This window comes from Eretmochelys imbricata, chromosome 1, assembly GCF_965152235.1.
Source record: "Eretmochelys imbricata isolate rEreImb1 chromosome 1, rEreImb1.hap1, whole genome shotgun sequence".
Classification (NCBI taxonomy): Eukaryota; Metazoa; Chordata; order Testudines; family Cheloniidae; genus Eretmochelys; species Eretmochelys imbricata.
The window spans coordinates 340,888,375-340,906,568 of NC_135572.1; the positions used below are offsets into that span (position 1 = coordinate 340,888,375).

Here is an 18,194-nt window from a genome sequence, read left to right on the forward strand (position 1 = left end):
TACAAAATGCACAGATACATCTCATTCCAGAGTGTCTTAGTGTGCCAGACGTCATAAAAAGGTCAATCAGAGAGAAACAAGCAATAAAGGCAACAGCAGAATAGATACGTCAACAACAGGTAAGAGTTTTTATCTGAATGTAAACAGTACATGAAAAATATATTTAAAGATGTGACAAAACAGGAAAAATGCACTAGTGGAAAGATTGTTTTTAGCTATCGGTATCCCTCTATGCTTAACCACGAGGAACATGATATATTTAAAATCCGTATTTCTGAAATTAGAGCTAAATCCTCCTGTTCCACTTCCTCGGTATACAGGGAATTTCCTAAATACCACAATTCTGCTGTATGGAAAGAGGGGGCTAGATAGAGGAACTCTGCATGCCACGTAAGTAGAAGCATTTTACAGGTTGTATTCTCAGGTTCCAAATGGAAATCACTCTGAACGCTCCTTCTTGAGGCCACAGGTGGATACCAGAAGCAATTATTAAACTACAGATATGTAAATATAAATGGAGGATAAGCAGCACAGAATTAAGGAGTAAGTAAAGAACTTAGGAATTTAGGATACCACATTGGATAGTCCACTCTGTAAATAGTCACCATCCGTGAGATTATGCTTTTGTAATAACTTATCTCCCCACAGATGAAAAAAATGTGCCAGGAAGAACCCATATGAGTCTGCATATCAGAGAGAAATAAACATTGTTCATTTAAAACACAACATAGCTGCAAGATTTCACAAAGATAGCAGTAGAGCACCAGATATAAATTAATAAATGACCATCTGAATATCCATGTATGTGCAAAGATATTATATTTTCATCATATGGATTACTGACAGGGTAGATTACATAATGAGGCTACAGCAGAAGTCTAATGAAACTCTCTACTAAATACATCTCAACAATATTCCAGTCTCATTGCAAATGTCACTGTAGAGGTTGCCAGGTGTCTGGTTTTCGACTGGAATGCCCAGAATGACCAGAAGATCCACGACGGTCATTTAGGAATTGAGAAGTGCAAACAACAAGCACAAGAGGTGCTATTTTGGTCAATCACGACATTACTAACTGCTTTTCAAGTTTGAAATACAAGCCATGCAACAGGCAGAGCTACTGAGACCTCATCAAGTTCCACAAAAGCCTTATAAGAAGGTAGACACTGACTTATTAACCTGGCAATCACAGGATTATTTAATAGTCACAAATTATCATTCTCTGTATCCAGAAATTTGCAAACTGCACAGTATTAATAGTAAGTCAGTGATAGCTGGCATGAAGGGAATCCTTCTCCAGACATGGAATTCCAGATGAAGGCTTTAGAAATAATGGACTGCAATTCTCCAGTACAGATTTTAGGCAATTTGCAATATATTGGGATTTTCATCTCTACCTCAGCTGTTAATGGGAAGAAGGATCAGATCTAATTTACCAATTTCTTGATTCTCATAACAGTGAAACCATACGGAAGATGAAACAAAATCAGAAGTGGATGCAGAATTATTATTTTGACAAGAGGGCCTGTGATCTCAAAGGTGATAGAGTATGCCTGAGGAATCACACCTCTAATACTTGGGCTAAAAGGGTACCATTAAAGAACAGCTGCATCTAAGGTTTTATGTAGTCCAGACAGACTGGGGGACACATTTTGATGTAATCGAAGAGATCTATAAGTAATCCCAGAAAGCTCCAACACATTGACATTAGATGTGGACTCTGGCATTTCCCATCTGACTGATCCTTTATCGTCAACACATTAAGGAGAAACTGTCAAGGAACAAGAGAACAACACAGTCTCTAATTGAAGGCTGATACAGAGAAGATCAGAGCAGAAGATTAAACATCCTGAAAGACTCATCGAGATTTGCTAATCTGTCTGGAGAAGATGTATTTGAGGAAACTGAGTGGTAAAGACTCACTTGAGACCGATGTGCTGGTAACCTCTCCGCCCTAGGTAGTTTATACATTGGGTTTACAGAAATGTACTATATAAGTTGAGAATTTATTCCATGTTTTATTACATAGTTATTAGCTGCACACACACACACACCTTTGTTTTTCTTTAAGAGGGAAGATGTAGAGATATGTTTTGTAGAAGATTATAATTTAAAGATGCTCCCTCATAAGGGAAAGTATTATGAACACAGGAATTTGGAGAGGTGCCCTGGAGATGTGAGGTGGGAACACCACATGGCTGCGTGCAGCAGTTCACAGAGATGTTCTCCAGTTTGTTTTATTATTTATTATTTATTTATTTATTCATTCATTTCTCATTCACTGGTTGATTTAATGAACCCCGAGATCATTACAGGCACAGCAAGCCAGAAACTTCCAACCAAAATTATTTTTAGACTGTATTGATCTCTGTATACATTTTGAGCACCAGTCGCCATAGATAAAAACCTAAACCCAAACAAACAATTCCACAATGACTCCTTCTAGATGATAGACCCACTCTGCCCACTGAAAAGCTAAATGAGGCACTACACGCAACACCGAATTAACCATACACACAGAAATAATCTAAGTATTACAATTACACACACAGACAGAAATACTTTGCAGTCAATTGAGTTTCTTCAATAGGTTAGAAAGAAAAAAAACAAAGTTTTCCCAGATCTGCTATAAAAATATATATCTTGCATACTGATGAAAGCCCCCAACAATTCATCCTGATTCCTCTTATTATAAGGATAATAATTAATAATTACTTTCTGCTGAGCATGAAGTAAAATGCTGTATCAGCTCTAGTAGGATTTCACTTGAGTAAGAATGCGTCAACTCTCCCTACATATGTCTTGATAAGTAAAAGCAAGGGATCTCTTTTCTGTGAATAACACATTTCATACCTCCAAACAGTCCTGGGTTTTGCAGGACTGTCCCATTTTGAGCCCCCAAATCTCCTATTTAGTTGAAGCAGGAAATTTCCTGCAATCTGGGCTGCCCAGAAGTTTGGCCTATCCACCCTTCCATCTCCATTTAGGGAAGGACAGCAGGGCAAAACCTGAGTGTCACTGCTTCTGCTTTAGCCAATTGAAACACTGGGAGGTATGAAATTTAGGTCCAAAAATTCAGAATATGTGCACAGGAAAAATGACTTTTAATTATTCACAACAAAGTTATCCAAGCAAAACATGTTATTTAAAAGCATGAAATGCCCTGTAAATCCTATTAACTGGGGATTTAACTGGAGAGTTTGGGGAATGGATCACTGTGGAGTAGTTTTACGTTTTAGTATACTTATAGTGTCCTACGAATAGCTGGAAAGTCCTCAAAACCTCACATTCTACAGTATGTATGTATTGTGCACGGTGCTAAAGCAAATGTTTTGTGAGATGTTCTATAATGGGAAGACGATTAACCACTATAGCAAAATATCCGGATTTGGGGCTTGATGTAAACCTGACCTCCTTTCTTCCCCACTGCCCTTGTGGAAGAAAAAAAATCTGATTAAAATTTTAAATTACTCAAAACAAAGCAATGTGAGGAAGCAAATCCATATACAGAAACAGAGGCTTAAGCTGCAAAGTTCAAGTATCCCAAAGTTTGGGGATGTTTAGAGCTAAAGATTTGGATCTGACAAGTTCAGACAAAGGGACCAGATGCAAAATTCAAATCCAGTCCACAACTTCCTCAAAGCTCATGGGTACTGTAATTCAATCAGGGCAGGAATCAAAACTTCGAAGAAAAATCTGTGGCTTTGCTGGTTCAACCTACTAATGGACCTTGGAGAAATCAGTATAAGAGGCTGCTCTTTATGGGGTCTGCCAGATCTTACAGTTTGTAGCAAAAAGCTTGCAATATATTTGCAATAGGAATCTGCACTCTGTAACCAAGTCAAAGTTGAGCCCCACTCAGCTTTACTGATTACCTACGGCAGGCCCTTTACAACACATAGCGTCAGGATCCCCACAAGGGCAGTCCGGGCCAAGGGTCAGAACAGGTGCCAACGTGAGGCTGGGAGTAGCCAAGGAGTTCGTAGTTAGATTCCAGGCCAGGTTTGGTACCAAGAATCAGAGTCCAAGTCAGGTATCAGGGTACAAATCCAAATCAAGCCAAGGTCAAGCCAGGAATTCAGGAGCAGGAACAGTCATGTGCTGCAAAGGCCTGGCATTTGGTGGACTCCAGAGGACTGGTATCTTTCATACAAGTTTGAGAAAACAGTATTAATTATAGTTTCACTCTAGAGCAAAACATTAAAAAGGATTCCCACACATACGAGAAATTACATTTTGATTAGGAGACACCCCCCTAGTGGTTCTCAAATTTTTGAACTGGTGATCCCATTTCACAAAGCAAATCTCTCAGTGCAAGCCCCTTATAAATTAAAAACACTTTTTAATATATTTAACACCATTATAAATGCTGAAAGCAAAGCAGGGTTTTGGGTGGAGGCTGACAGCTCATGACCCCCCATGTAATAATCTTGTGACCCCTCAGGAGTCCTGACCTCCAGTTTGAGAACCCCTGCGCTAGATGATATAGAAGATAAATGCCAGGGCTCCACCTCTTTAGATAGCTGGGTTAAATCTCAATCGAGTCACAAGTATGCTGGCCTCATAGGAATCTAAAAATCCATTACACAGAATACAATAAATATGCTCTGCTCAAATGTGGTTCAGGACCGGAACAACAATATGCTGTAGGTCAGAACCAAAGTGCATTAGCAGAAGTTTGTAAAGTAACTGCCAGGACTCAATAGTGCTGTTCAGCCTTTTCTGTGATGCACAAAAAGTCCAACATTTTCAAAATTAGTAGTGATTTTGGATGCCCAGACTTGACAGTCGTAAACAGGCTTATTAGAAAGACAAGGTGGGTGAGATAATATCTTTTATTGGACCAATTTCGGTTGGTGGGAGAGACAAGCTTTCAAGCTTACACAGAGCACTTCTTCAGGTCTGGGGAAAAGACCAACAGAAGTTGGTCCAATGAAAGATAATACTTCACCCACCTTGTTGGGACCAACACCATTACAACAATGCCTTAAAACAGGGTGACCAGACAGCAAGTATGAAAAATCGGGACGGGGGTTGGGGGTAATAGGAGCCTATATAAGAAAAAGATCCAAAAATCGGGACTGTCCCTATAAAATCAGAACATCTGGTCACCCTAAAAAGGATGGTTTTTCAGGGGTAGGAAGTCAAGCTGTACAGCTAAAAACTGATGCATCAAAAATCACCAGTCACTTTTTCTATGGACATTTAGGCCAAAATCTTTAACTCCCTTCAGTTACGTTCAAAACAAAACAAAAACCCCTGAAAAATCTTCTTTTTTTTTTTTTTTTTTTTTTTTTGGCAGAAGTGTCACAGAATAATAGCTTAACTTAATCTACATTGTGTTCTTGCTTAGAGGACCGGTACCCAAATTAGACACCGTGAAATTAATATACTGACAGATAAGTATAACGACAAGATCTTGTAATAAGAAGTAATAACTTTGTATATCAAATCTGCGATAAGTATGATGAGAGCATTACAAATACTAACTTTTTGTATGTGTGTGTTCCGAAAGACCCTGTTAATTTTTTACCCTCTATTTATACTTGCTAGATATATGGTATGTCCTTTAGACTATTTCTCTTTAACATTTCTCCTTCCACTCTTAACCTGTTTCTTCCATAATATAAGGAAAAAACACTCAGACTCACTGTAATCTCTGAAGTCCTGAACCAAAGCTCACTGAAGTCAATGTAAGCAACAGAAGATGACCAATAACAAGGAGAAGGGCAGATCAAAATGTCCCCATCTAAACTAATTCTCAAAGTTCTATGACATTTTTGTCTACAAAAAATTCTTAAAAAGTGACTCATTTCTGCAGAAATCTTCTATTTATTATCAAAAAACTGAATAGCTAAAAACTGGGGGGGGGGGAAATGGTAGTTGTCTGAATCCCAAAATATTTTGATTATGAAATGCCTCTGTAGTGCTTCAAATGAATTGTGGCTTGGATGCATCATGCTCCTGTTTTCCTCCATTGAACAGCCTCCACAACCAGATTTCATTTTCCATGAAGCACGGCCTCTCACCACAAACTGAGGAGACTGTGAGGCATCAGGCAAAATGTTATTTTCACCATTTTTGGCTGAAATATTTCAGATTTTGATTTTTCACCAAGACCCCAAATTTTCCATGGAAAATTTTGACAAAACTGCTTTAGTTTTTGATGAAATTTTCCATGGGTGTGGGGCGGGGAGAACATTTTCCAATAACTCTACCTGGGAGTCTCTGTTGATTCCAATGAGCTTCATTTGTGCTCTAAATATGAGAAGTGATAATTCCCATTAAATAGACTGAAAATGCCAGTCACTGCAGAATATTTATCAGCATTTTAGAGAAGAATACATGCCGCAACATTGTAACGCATTTCATATAAACAAAAATATTCCACTGCATTAAAAAGATTAATCTCAAGGCTACCTACAAAAAGTAACATTTTTTCTTAACTTTACAGAGTTTTACAGAGGCTCAGACAGTTTAAGTTAAATCAGAAAGTTGATTATAGGCTTTGTCATTAACTTCAATGAAATTGTATTGGTGGAAATATATACTTATTTCTACAATAAAAGATCAATTTGTTTAAACTCAATCATCTATAGATAGGAGTGGAGTTCCAAAGCAGAAAATCAGCCTGAAAATGTACTCAATTATTTTTTTAAAAAATTAAGAACTGAAAAAAAATATTTACAGTTTTCTGACTAGCTGGAATTGTTTAGTAACTGTGTCCATCTGCTAGGACACAAATCTCCCAAAATCATTGTATTGGTTGAGGATATAAATTAGAAGACAAGTTTCTTATGTTCAGTTTAATATTTCCTTACATGAAAACTAGACTATTTCCAATTGTAAGTCCATCTGATAAAAACCCAACAAGATATTAATCTAGGAGAGCTCTAAAAACAGAAGACCACCATATGGTCTACTGGCCCCTGTCCTCAGAAGCCCTGGTTATCTCACTGTCTCAGCATCTGGATTTACCCCCAAAATGCAATTAGTGACTAGTATCTCTTTGTTGTTCCACCCAAACACATACCCTGGACCCTCAAAAATGGATGCACGTTACCTTATTTCCTTTTGTTGATGATTGTAACAAAATATGACACTCTCTTTCTACTCCAACCATCCTTTGTGTAAAGACATTCTGCCTGAATGCCTAAATGTTGCTAATCCTTTCTTCAGCATCAGTCCATGACATCTTGTTTTCAAATACTATAAGACAGCATCTCAAACAGCTTTCTGGCATGAATCTAATCCTCTCTTTTCCACTCCACTTTAATGACATAAGAATTCCCTGTCCCCAAATATATTGGCCAAATCAATTTTATTCATAAGTAACATTCTCCCAAAGTCCTGAATCACCTTGGTTTTTGTCCACAGAACCGTCTCAATTTCCACAAAATCCTTCCAGAAATAACGGTCACAGTTACACAGGCAATTTCAAATAAGGTTCTTATTCTTTATGTAATGTTGTGTCAGAATATCTCCTCTGTATTCATGTGTGGGCCTCTCTCTTTACACCTTAAGATCCCCTCATATTTTTACTGTTGTTATTCATCATCCAGATGGTTATAATGCATTGAAATACTGCTGTTGATTACACGCGTACAACCTTACTGGGTGTAAAAGGGTGTAGTACTGGTTCCCAAGTGCATTTCTGGATTTATACTGCCATCACAGCACTAACATTTCTTTATTAATTTATCATACTATTTTGATGAGCACTATCCACTTGGTTGGCACAGTATAATATGAAATTTTAACTGCATGTGCTAACTGGGACTTATTAACTCCCTTGACAACATGTACAGATCGTCTTGTGGGAAATAAGATATGTCCCCAGTGAATGCACATACATGTTACAGTAGAACTTCTTGCCAGAGTATTACTAGATATACATAGCCATCTTATTGGTCCCAGTAATTTGACTATAAAGCATGGATACCAGTCGTCCTTTATGAGTTAGATAGAAAAAGAGCATGTATGCTTACAATGCATAAAGAGGTGACTATGTGAGTCCATGAGAGCTGGCAATTGTCAAGAAGTCTCGCTGTAGGTTTCAGACACATTGAAGTCTCACCACAGATATCATGCCCCAGTCATGTCCTTTGTACTTCTTCCCAGGAAGAGATCAGGCTGTTCATTTTGCTTATGGGTAGGTTACAACATCAATAAGACACTCCATGATGTGTCTATGGCAAGACCAGCAGTAACCGAATCTTCTCTCAGTACCGAAAAAGATTTTGTGCTATTTATTTTTCTGGTCATGTAAGAAAGATAATATATACATACACAGTCCCAGGTTAACAACACAATTGTATGTTTAAAGGTGCTCAGAACCTTTGAAAAATAAAGCCTCTTAAAAGTATCTCAATTCAGACACCCAAAAATTGGGGCACCCAAAATCACAAATCATTTTTGAAAAAAATGTATCACAGTGTCTTACTGAGTCTCCTCTGTTTTGGTCATCAAGGTGCATGAAGCCTAGACCAGTTCTTAAAATGCCTAAAATCAGCATTTTTGTTTCTTTCTCAAGACAATATGAACTAAAATTATGCATTTACTTGAGGTGAAAGACAAGAAGGATCCTGTGACTAAAGAAACACTGTAGAGAAAAAACACCTTAAAATGTTAATATAAATATAAAAAGTTCCTTGGGTGATGTCAAGCTTAGATACAACCAAGCTAAGCTAAGACTTTAGAAAATTTCTTTGATAATGTCAGCATGATGCAAATTCCTGATGAAATAAAATAGGAGAAAATCTCCTGTCTTAAGGCCAAGTCAGTAATTCTTCAGATTATCTACTTTAGGTTTCAGACTTCATGTTGACCCTCACTAATGCTCTAGTCCAGTGGTTCCCAAACTTTTTCTGCCGCTTGTGCAGGGAAAGCCCCTGGCGGGCCTGGCTGTTTACCTGTTGCGTCCTCAGGTTCAGCCGATTGCGGCTCCCAGTGGCCGCGGTTCGCTACTCCAGGCCAATGGGAGCTGCTGGAAGCGGCGCGGGCCGAGGGATGTACTGGCCGCCACTTCCAGCAGCCCCCAGTGGCCTGGAGTAGTGAATCGTGGCCACTGGGAGCCGTGATCAGCCGAACCTGCGGACGCAGCAGGTAAACAAACCAGCCCGGCCCGCCAGGGGCTTTCCCTGCACAAGCGGCGGAACAAGTTTGGGAACCACTGCTCTAGTCTATAGGCTGTCTGATGTCCTAATAGCAGAGGAAAAACTAGACTGCAAGATCAGCATTTAAAGCCTTATGCCAATCATGATGATCAAGCATTTTTCATCCTGAAAGGTGCTAAGAAATAGACAAGATCTACAGGTGAAGAATTCAGAGTATTCCTTCTGGATATGGAGAATTGGCAGTGAGACAGGAGCAGGTCATGTATGAAATGTATTGCTACAGCCGTCAGCTCTTTGGAGCTCATACTAACACCCACCATTAGAATACTAATAAAAGCCAGCTGGCCTTGTGTAGCTTTACATCTCCACCCCACTGTCTGTATCTACAATGTTTAGTTACCCCTGCCGTTCTGGGTTCGGGAGGGCAAAATGGAAACTTTTATAAGCAGAGGAAACAGAAGCAAAAGAATTAAGAGACTAACACTAGCAAAAGATCAAATACCTACTTCGAGAGGCACTGTCAGTCTTTCTCCGACTCTAGAGTTAGTCCCTGATTTCCTCCTTATGCGGAAAATCTAAACGAGGTGCGAGGGAGAAGGATATTTTTTTTTTGCAAGAGGAGAGCAGATGCCCTTGTGGTGAAGGCACTGAACTAGAACTCAGAATATCTGGGTTCAATTCCAAACTGTGTCACACGCTGCAATCCACAATCTGTGCCTGTTTCAGTTTACCTTCTGTTAAATGAGGTAAATGTTTCCCTACTTCAAAGAGGTTTCTGAGGGGTGTCAAAGGTGGGTGACTGCATGGTGCTCAGATACTACAGGAGGCCAAAAAAGTACTGAGATAGCAATCATTCTTAATTTTTTTTTCCATTGAGGCTTGCTGTATGCCCTCCCAGCACAGAGTTCCCCAGACCTACACTCATCCTAATGGATTTTGGTGCCCTAGTGCCTCCACATTGTCTCTTCCAGTGGCCCATGGGGCACTGCTTACAAGAGCCCATAGGCTGTAGCCCTTAGAATCACCATTAAAGGAGAGAATTCTCATCAGAAGTTTATCCACACTTACGCTGCATTAATTTATGAGTGGATTCCCAGTAGTGGTACAATCATGATACAAGCAGAATCGCCCTAATGGAGGTTGGGGATGGTCCAGACACTTTTTTCCACCATGACATTTCATTCCTGGTAGGAGGATTAGCCCAGTGTGTCAGCAACAGGAGGGCCTTGCTTTTGGCCTTTAGACCAGCCATATCCTCCAAAGATTCTGCCGGTGCCCGGAAGCTTCTCTCTTACCTAAGCCCCAGCAGGATTCTTAAACAAGGCATTGCTATATCTATCTTGCTTGCCTTATTCCACACAAAACTGAGGGAGGCCTCCATTATAACACTGAGTTCACTCACCCAGGATATGAGAATACCTCATTCAATTCCACCCCTCTACCTGATGAGGAGAAAGCAGTTGAACATGGGTCTCCCACCATTCATGTGAATGCCCTAACCACTGAGCTATGGGGAATTCTGGTGTGGGTTTCTCAATCCCTCCTGTTGAAGCTGTTCCATGGTGTATACATAATTAAGTATGCATTGGGCCAGAGAAAGATCAAATTAATTTAGAGTCCAGTGGTTTGGGCACTCACGTGAGAGGAAGAGGGAGGAATTGAATGAGGTTCTCCCACATCCTGGGGGAATACCGGTCATCTGAGCTGAAAGTTATAAGGGAGGCCTCATGATCCCCTTCCCTCATACCCTGTCATTTTGTGTGGAGTTAGGCGTGAGCCTCCATCTTTCTACCCAGAAACAGCGTCGGTAGCCAAGTGTGAATCCCAAGCAGAGATAGATGCTTCCTTGCAGCCCAGAATTAGGCACCTAACTCTCTTTGAGGGCTGGGGTTAAGACACACCCCGCTCATCGGCATCTCCTATTGACTAGCTTAAGCAGCTTGCTGCCTAGCGTGCTGGCTTTTGTGAATACCATTCTTAGGTGCCTGACTCTCACCATGCATTGTATTGGGAGCCTGCGCGCCTAACTCAGTGTTGTGAATTGCACGCACAGCACTGCAAGTCCTAAGTCACCTTTGTGACTCTAGCCCTATGTGTCTATGTCACTTTTGAAACACGGATGTTAGGTGCGTTTGAAAATTTTACCCATGGTCAGTTTTTATTATGTCATCTGAAGGCGCATCCCACATTAGGGATCCATGTCCTAACAGATAAAGCACAAGATGGGGGCGTTAGACAACCAAATCACACTAGGGAACAAGATGAATGGCTCCTTATGCACCTTATCTACAATGTATAGGGAGAAAAAAACTGTGATCATGGGGGACTTCAATTTGAGAGACATACGCTGGAGGTCTCACGCTGCCAGTACTAAAACATCCTTGGAATTTTCGAATATTATAGATGACAATTCCCTAACTCAAAAGGTGTTGCATCCAACAAAGGGGAATTCTATGTTAGACCACATCTTGACAGATAGAGGAACTGATCAGAGAACTAAAAACTAATTGGTAAGTCAGGTAAAAGTGATCATGACTTGATCACATTTATAATGGACAAACAGTAGGTGTTTTAAAAAGCCCAGTTTCAGAAAGCTAAAAACGATTATGAGCCAAATCAGCTGGGAAGAAGAACGTAATCAGAAAAATGTGAATGATAAGTGGGAATTGTTTAAGAACTCTCTACTAGATGCCCAAAAAGCTACAATTGAGGAAGAAAGCCATATTCATTAAAAATCCAACCTGGTTTAAAGGAAAAGTGAAGGCCTGATGTGAGACTTCTATATATATATAAAACAAATGGAAGTAAATGGAAACTGATAGTAATGAATATAAATTGATAGTAATGCATATAAAGCTATGAATTGTAGAAAATGGATAAGGGAAGCAAAGGGACACAAGAAGAGATTTATGGCTAGCAGAGTTAAGGACATAAGTATATTAGGAACAAAAAAACTCTATCAATGGTATTGATCCATTACTAGATGAAAATGATAGAATTATCCATCACAATGCAGAAAAGACAGAAGTGTTCAATAAATATTTCTGTTCTGTATTTCGGAAAAAATAGATCATGTAGTCATATCATATGATAACACTCTTTCCATTCCACCAGAATCTCAGGAGGATGTTAAACAGCAGCTACTAAAGTTAGACATTTTTAAATCAGCAGGTCTGGATTACTTGCATTATTTGCAGATGTCACAAATTGGGGGAGAGGTAAATAATGAACAGAACAGGCTGCTGAGTGATCTTGATCACTATGTAAAATGGGCTCAAGCAAACAGTATGAATTTTAATATGGCTAAATGTAAATGTATACATCTAGGAACAAAGAATGTAGGTCATACATACAGGATGGGGGACTCTATCCTGGAAAGCAGTGTCTCTGAAAAAAGATTTGGGGTCATGGTGGAAAACCAACTGACCATAAGCTCCCAGTGCAACACTGTGTCCAAAAGAGATAACGTGATCCTGAGATGCATAAACAGGGAAATCTCAAATAGGAGTAGAGATTATATTTTACCTCTGTATTTGACAATGGTATGACTGTTGCTGGAATACTCTGTCCAGCTCTGGTGTCCACAACTCAAGAAGGATGTGAGAAATTGGAAACAGTTCAGAGAAGAGCCACAAGAATGATTATAGGATTAGAAAGCATGCCGTATAGTGAAACACTTCAGGAGCTCAATCTATTCATCTTGACAAAGAGAAGGTTAAGGTGTGACTTGATTACAGTCCATAAGTACCTGCTTCAATCTAGCACAGAAAGGTATGATGCAGTAGCTAGAGTCTGAAGCTCGACAAATTCAGACTGGAAATAAGATACACATTTTTAACAATGAAAGTAATTAACTATTGGAACAACTTAACATGGGACATGGTGGATTCTCTATTACTGACAATTTTTAAATCAAGATTGGATGTTTTGCCTAATAAATATGTTCCAGGAATTTATTTTAAGGAAGTTCTATGGCCTGTGTTATAAAGGAAGTCAGACAAGATGTTCATAATGGTCCTTTCTGGCCTTGGAATCTATGAATTATTTCTTTCAATTGTATATATGTTTTATAAAAATATGGACAAACATCAATTGCTCAGTTATGAGGGTATTTTTAACACAAACTACACAATCAAAGTTCATTATGAAATGTGGAATGCTTGATTTGGTGTAAAATTAATTTCATTTTGTGCTGATAATGAAGAAACTTTTTCTTCATTAATTCTGCATATTGTGTGATTGGTTATTTTGTGTCTGGCTCAAATGCAAGATACAGTCTTCTGTAAAAGGAATTTTACAAATCCCCTGATTATAAGTGGTTGTTATCAATTAATGGATACAACTTCTATGAACCATGGTGAATTCATATACATTGCATTTTCCTGTCCATTTTTGCATAATAAAGACACTGTTATGGAGCAAAGCATTCCTAGCATGCACCTGTTTATAATAATAATTTAGAGAAAGGCTTTAAATGTCATAAGTAAAAAATATTGCTGCTGAAAATGGATAGCTGTGAGGGACGATAGGGATTCCTCATAGTCCAACCAGCAGATTTTTCTCGATTGTGTTCTAGGTTTTCTAGATACCCGCTATTCTATAAACAAACCCCAACACAATACAACAAAAAAGTTCTATAAAACTCTAGCAGGAGTTCAACTAGCAGAATGTCCAGGTTTTCTCTAAAGGGCAGACAATGTAGTGCACAGTTGTTACTAAATGAGAAGTAATGGATATCATCGCAGATGATACAGTACAGCTTTCTGGACCTTTTCATGACAATCTTGGATGGACATTTTCATTACACACTCTTGGATGGCTCATTACTTTAAAGTGTTCCAGAGACTTGCTTTAAAGAACCCCTGCCACATTTGGATATTTAATTACAGGGACTCATTTCAATTGGGCTGGATTTCCATTATTTTTAAAGGCTAGTGTTTGGGCCTGAATAAACTCCTGAAGCATTTAAACAAAATGGGTCACCTGCTGATGTCGATGCTCCATTTTCCCCTCAGACTTCAGTGGGAGTTTGGAAAATAGGAATTACCATATTGGGTTAGATCAGGGGCCATCTACACCAGTGCCAACTGCTTCAGAAAAAAGTGTAAGAGACCCTGAAGTAGGCGGTTATGGGATCATGGAAAATGTCCTGCTAGCTCCAAAAGTTAGAAGTTTGTTTATGTCTTGAAGCATGAAGGTTTATATTCATTGCAAAACTTTATTTTATTCATATTTTGTATTATAACTCTGCCCAAATAAATGGCTGATCTTTGAATGCTGCTAAACTCTTTGCTTTTATGATACCACCAAGTCTGCCTGGGGAAGGACTTCACAATGTAGCCACTTTCCCCACTCCCTTCACCATTGTTTTATTTTGGGGAAGATCATCATTTATGTATTAATGTTAATAAAGTCTAGTAAATACAAGTGGGGGCCCAAAATAGCAAAAACTTTAACATTCCATTTCGAAGTCAAATTGTAGAATTTTGCACAGAAGACAACCCCATCAAATAAGCCTAATAATAAATATTACTTTCCCCTATTTAAGATTGTCATGTGCAAGCTATGTCTTCACACACACATCCCTTTCTTAGAATTATAGTTCCTTCCTTCACAGGTCAGAAATTACATCCATTTTCCCCCCAAATTCTCCCAACTTATTTTCCATTCCAAAAACACTCCTCTTACCATGTCCATAATAAATTCTTTCACAGATAGAACCATTTTTTCCTTCCAATACCTATGGATAATTTTACAGCTATCAATAGACTAAAGAACTCTAGGTCTGTTGTTCCCTTGGCATTTCTATAAGATTAGACATACTGCATATTCTACCATTATATACGCACCTCATATATCATTTTGCTTCCTTTTTTTGTTCATAGACTATGTGATTATATAAAGATGTTATACTTATGGAGCATCCATCCTGATTCCATGATTTTAATTTCCTAGCTTTTCCCTCTGGATGTTTCTAACTCATCTTTCTTTTTTGAAAATCCTCCTTGTAGTTTATTGCCACGCTATTTCATGGCACGATGCCTCCCTCCTGCCATCCCCCCCCGACCTGCAGCATGTCCAACAATTATATTAGCCACCCAGTTCTGATCCTGTTCAGTATTCACTCAAAAGCCACACTGAGCTTTAAATGCACAAAATGGTCGTTGCCACAGTCTTCATTTCTGAGCTTTGACAGTTGCAATTTTCTTGTATTCTGTTACTAAAAATAGAACTGCTTCCAATTACCCGAGCTGGAAACCCACAGAAAAGCTAATTAAACAGTTGGTAAACAATGCTCCTCCCCATTGTGTGAATGGTAGGATAAGAACAGTGGCTCAGCTCTGTGCTAATGCACCAGGTTTACGTGCCCCTGTAAGTCTTTGAAATCTATCAAGTGTCATTTATTTAATTATTCTTCGCAGTTTACTTCACAGATAAATTACCATTTAGGTAAATAAATATTTGTCCGCTAGATCAACAAATGAGAAAAAAAAGAGCAATTGCTTCTTTTTTAAAAAAGGCAATATGAGCCATACTCTCAGTTTGTGAAAATCAGTGCAGCTACATCGATATCCATGGGACTTTGCTGATTTACACCACTGAGAGACTGGCCCTGTAGGTTTAACTGGAGCTCATCAGCACAGGGATTGTTTTCAATGGATTCAGAGAAGGAAATACGCTTCAAAAGGTGAGGTGCTGTCACATAACGACAGGAACAAATATATTTTATTATAAATAGGCATCTTGTTCCCTCTTAAGTATCAGCCACCCTTGTCCACAGCATGATACCAGGCTGCATGCTGGATATTCCATGTTAAAAGTACTCAAAGATTGAAAAGCACTGGGGGGGGGTTAGATTTTCCTGAATATTTATCAACTCAGCATATGTTTTCTTGTTCTTGGAGCCTCACTGTGCGCCCCTTAAATGGGGCAGGATCAGAATCATTCAAACACATTTGCTTAGATGCTGCCTCCATTCCTGTGTCAAGGTCCTCCAGGCCCTTATCTATTACCTATACCACATGCTTTCCCTCTGGTTTCCCAAGTAATGAAGGACACATCTCATGTTTTGGCAGGTACCAGGTAACAGTTCATAGACTGATATACAAACAACAGTAAGAACTGCCCTTGTGCATTAGCAACTGCAAAATAAAGCTCAGTTTAGGACTGATGTTGCATTGTTTTCTGACCCCAAACCCATCCTGACTTCAGTATAAAGAGACAGAAGGATTTTTTTGAAAAAAAGGAAAGATATAGCCTTTAAAACAGCAGAATTTGGTCTTTCCAGATTAGAACTCAGAGAGTAAGGATAAAAAGAGAGAGTGTATGTTAAACAGAGGGAGTGAATTTCCCTCCTGATCTCATTCTAACAGCTATGAGCATTCCTTCCTTTGATCCCCATATAAATCAGCCCACCCCACCTTCAAAAACAGTTGTTGGAGAGTGTGAAGTTTGGTAATAAACACAGTCTGACTAGCTGCTTGTCCTTTGACAGAACACATCACACTCCAGCTATATTGAGCACTACAGTTACAGAGTCAATAAAATGCTAACTCCCATTATATTACTTGCAATTTTCATGATTTCCGGTGGTTTTTATGTCTGGATTACTTGGTCTTCCTCATGATTTTTTGCCCTTTGGAAAAAGGTTACCATCTCCCATTCTTCTCAGGGGGACTGAAGCTTGCATCCTCTTCACAATGTGTGGCCAGGGAGGAGACAAAGACATTTAGCTAGAGTGGCTTGCTAAATGAGGGAAGTAGAGGAAAGAAGCAAATAAGATGGAAACCATAGGGTATGGGTAACAGAAAAGGGCTTGGGGGGGTAACATAGAAATGGGACAGCAGCTAAGGAAATTTATATTGCAGGAAGAAAAACAGACCAAGGACTGTGGGAAAGAGGAAGACAACTAGGTGGGAAGGAGAGACATGGGGGCAGACAGACTACAAGGGAAGGAAATTAGAATGTGAGGTACTGGATATTGTGAGGGGGAAAGAGAGATTATAACGGGCAGGAAACTGAGCAGAAATGGAGGGAGACTTTGAAGGGAAGAGAATGTGGTGGTGAATATTAAGGGGAGCAGAAAGGGAGATGGGGTGAGAGGAATACTAGGAGACTGAGAGAAGGAGTCCAGGCAGGAAGGTTGGACAGTGATGAGGGAGGAAAAAAGGAAATAGCATGCCAATTTCCAACTTTAGGTGTTAGGAGAAGGTACATGGAACCAGCAGGGAAGTCAGGGGGAAGCCTCACATTTTTGTGAATGCATTTATTTAACAGCCAAGTGTGGGGCTTTCAAAAGTGATGATGGGATTTAGTAGTGTAAGCCGCATTAAAAGTCATGGGACTTTTGCAACTGAATCCCTCCGTCACTTTTAAAAAATCTCTACCTGAATTTTAAACCCAAATGATCTCACATTCTAGAGGTGCAGGATTTCTGCCCTAAAGACTGAAAAATTCAGAAGACAGACACAAGAACGTGAGAATTTGTTGTTTGGTTTAGTTTGGTGTTTTTTGAAGGGCAAGGGGCTCTGATTTCAGTTTTTCACACTCTCAAGGGTTGGCAATACCGTGGTTAGGAAGAGAATCCAAGAGATAAAGTCCACACACATTGAATGTTCTTTTCTTGTCACTATTCTTCCTATGCTTCTACTCTGCTATGGCAGTGATGTCACAATGATCTAACCCAGATAGATATTTCTAGTTTATTTACTTGGATACCAAACACCCTTAACTAATAGTTTCTTTTCTCAGGTACTAAGTAGATTGAATTACACACTTGAATTACCTGCAAGTATTTGGCTGGTGGTCTATTTTTACCAAGTCAGGTCTTGCTAACTCAATAAGGAAAGTATGGTATTTTTCTGCCCTGCTCAAAAACTGACATAAAGTGCCTCACCACTTCCCTCTTTTTCAAAATTCTTGCAAGAAAGAACAATAAATAAATAAATGTTGCCTTTTTGGAAAGAATGGTGGTTACAAGAGTTAAACAGAGTCTGTTCCAATAATTGTCTTTTGTGGAAACATTTTGCTACGTAGCTACATGGGAAAGACATATTGTCGTATTTTAACAATAAACAG

The 18,194-nt window shown here is 39.2% G+C and overlaps 1 protein-coding gene across 1 annotated transcript in view; it reads right to left on the reverse strand.

Annotated features, from left to right (window-relative positions):
* The window catches only part of PCLO (piccolo presynaptic cytomatrix protein), a 535,987-nt gene that overhangs the window by 493,139 nt on the left and 24,654 nt on the right, over positions 1–18,194 (reverse strand). The window lies entirely within an intron of this gene.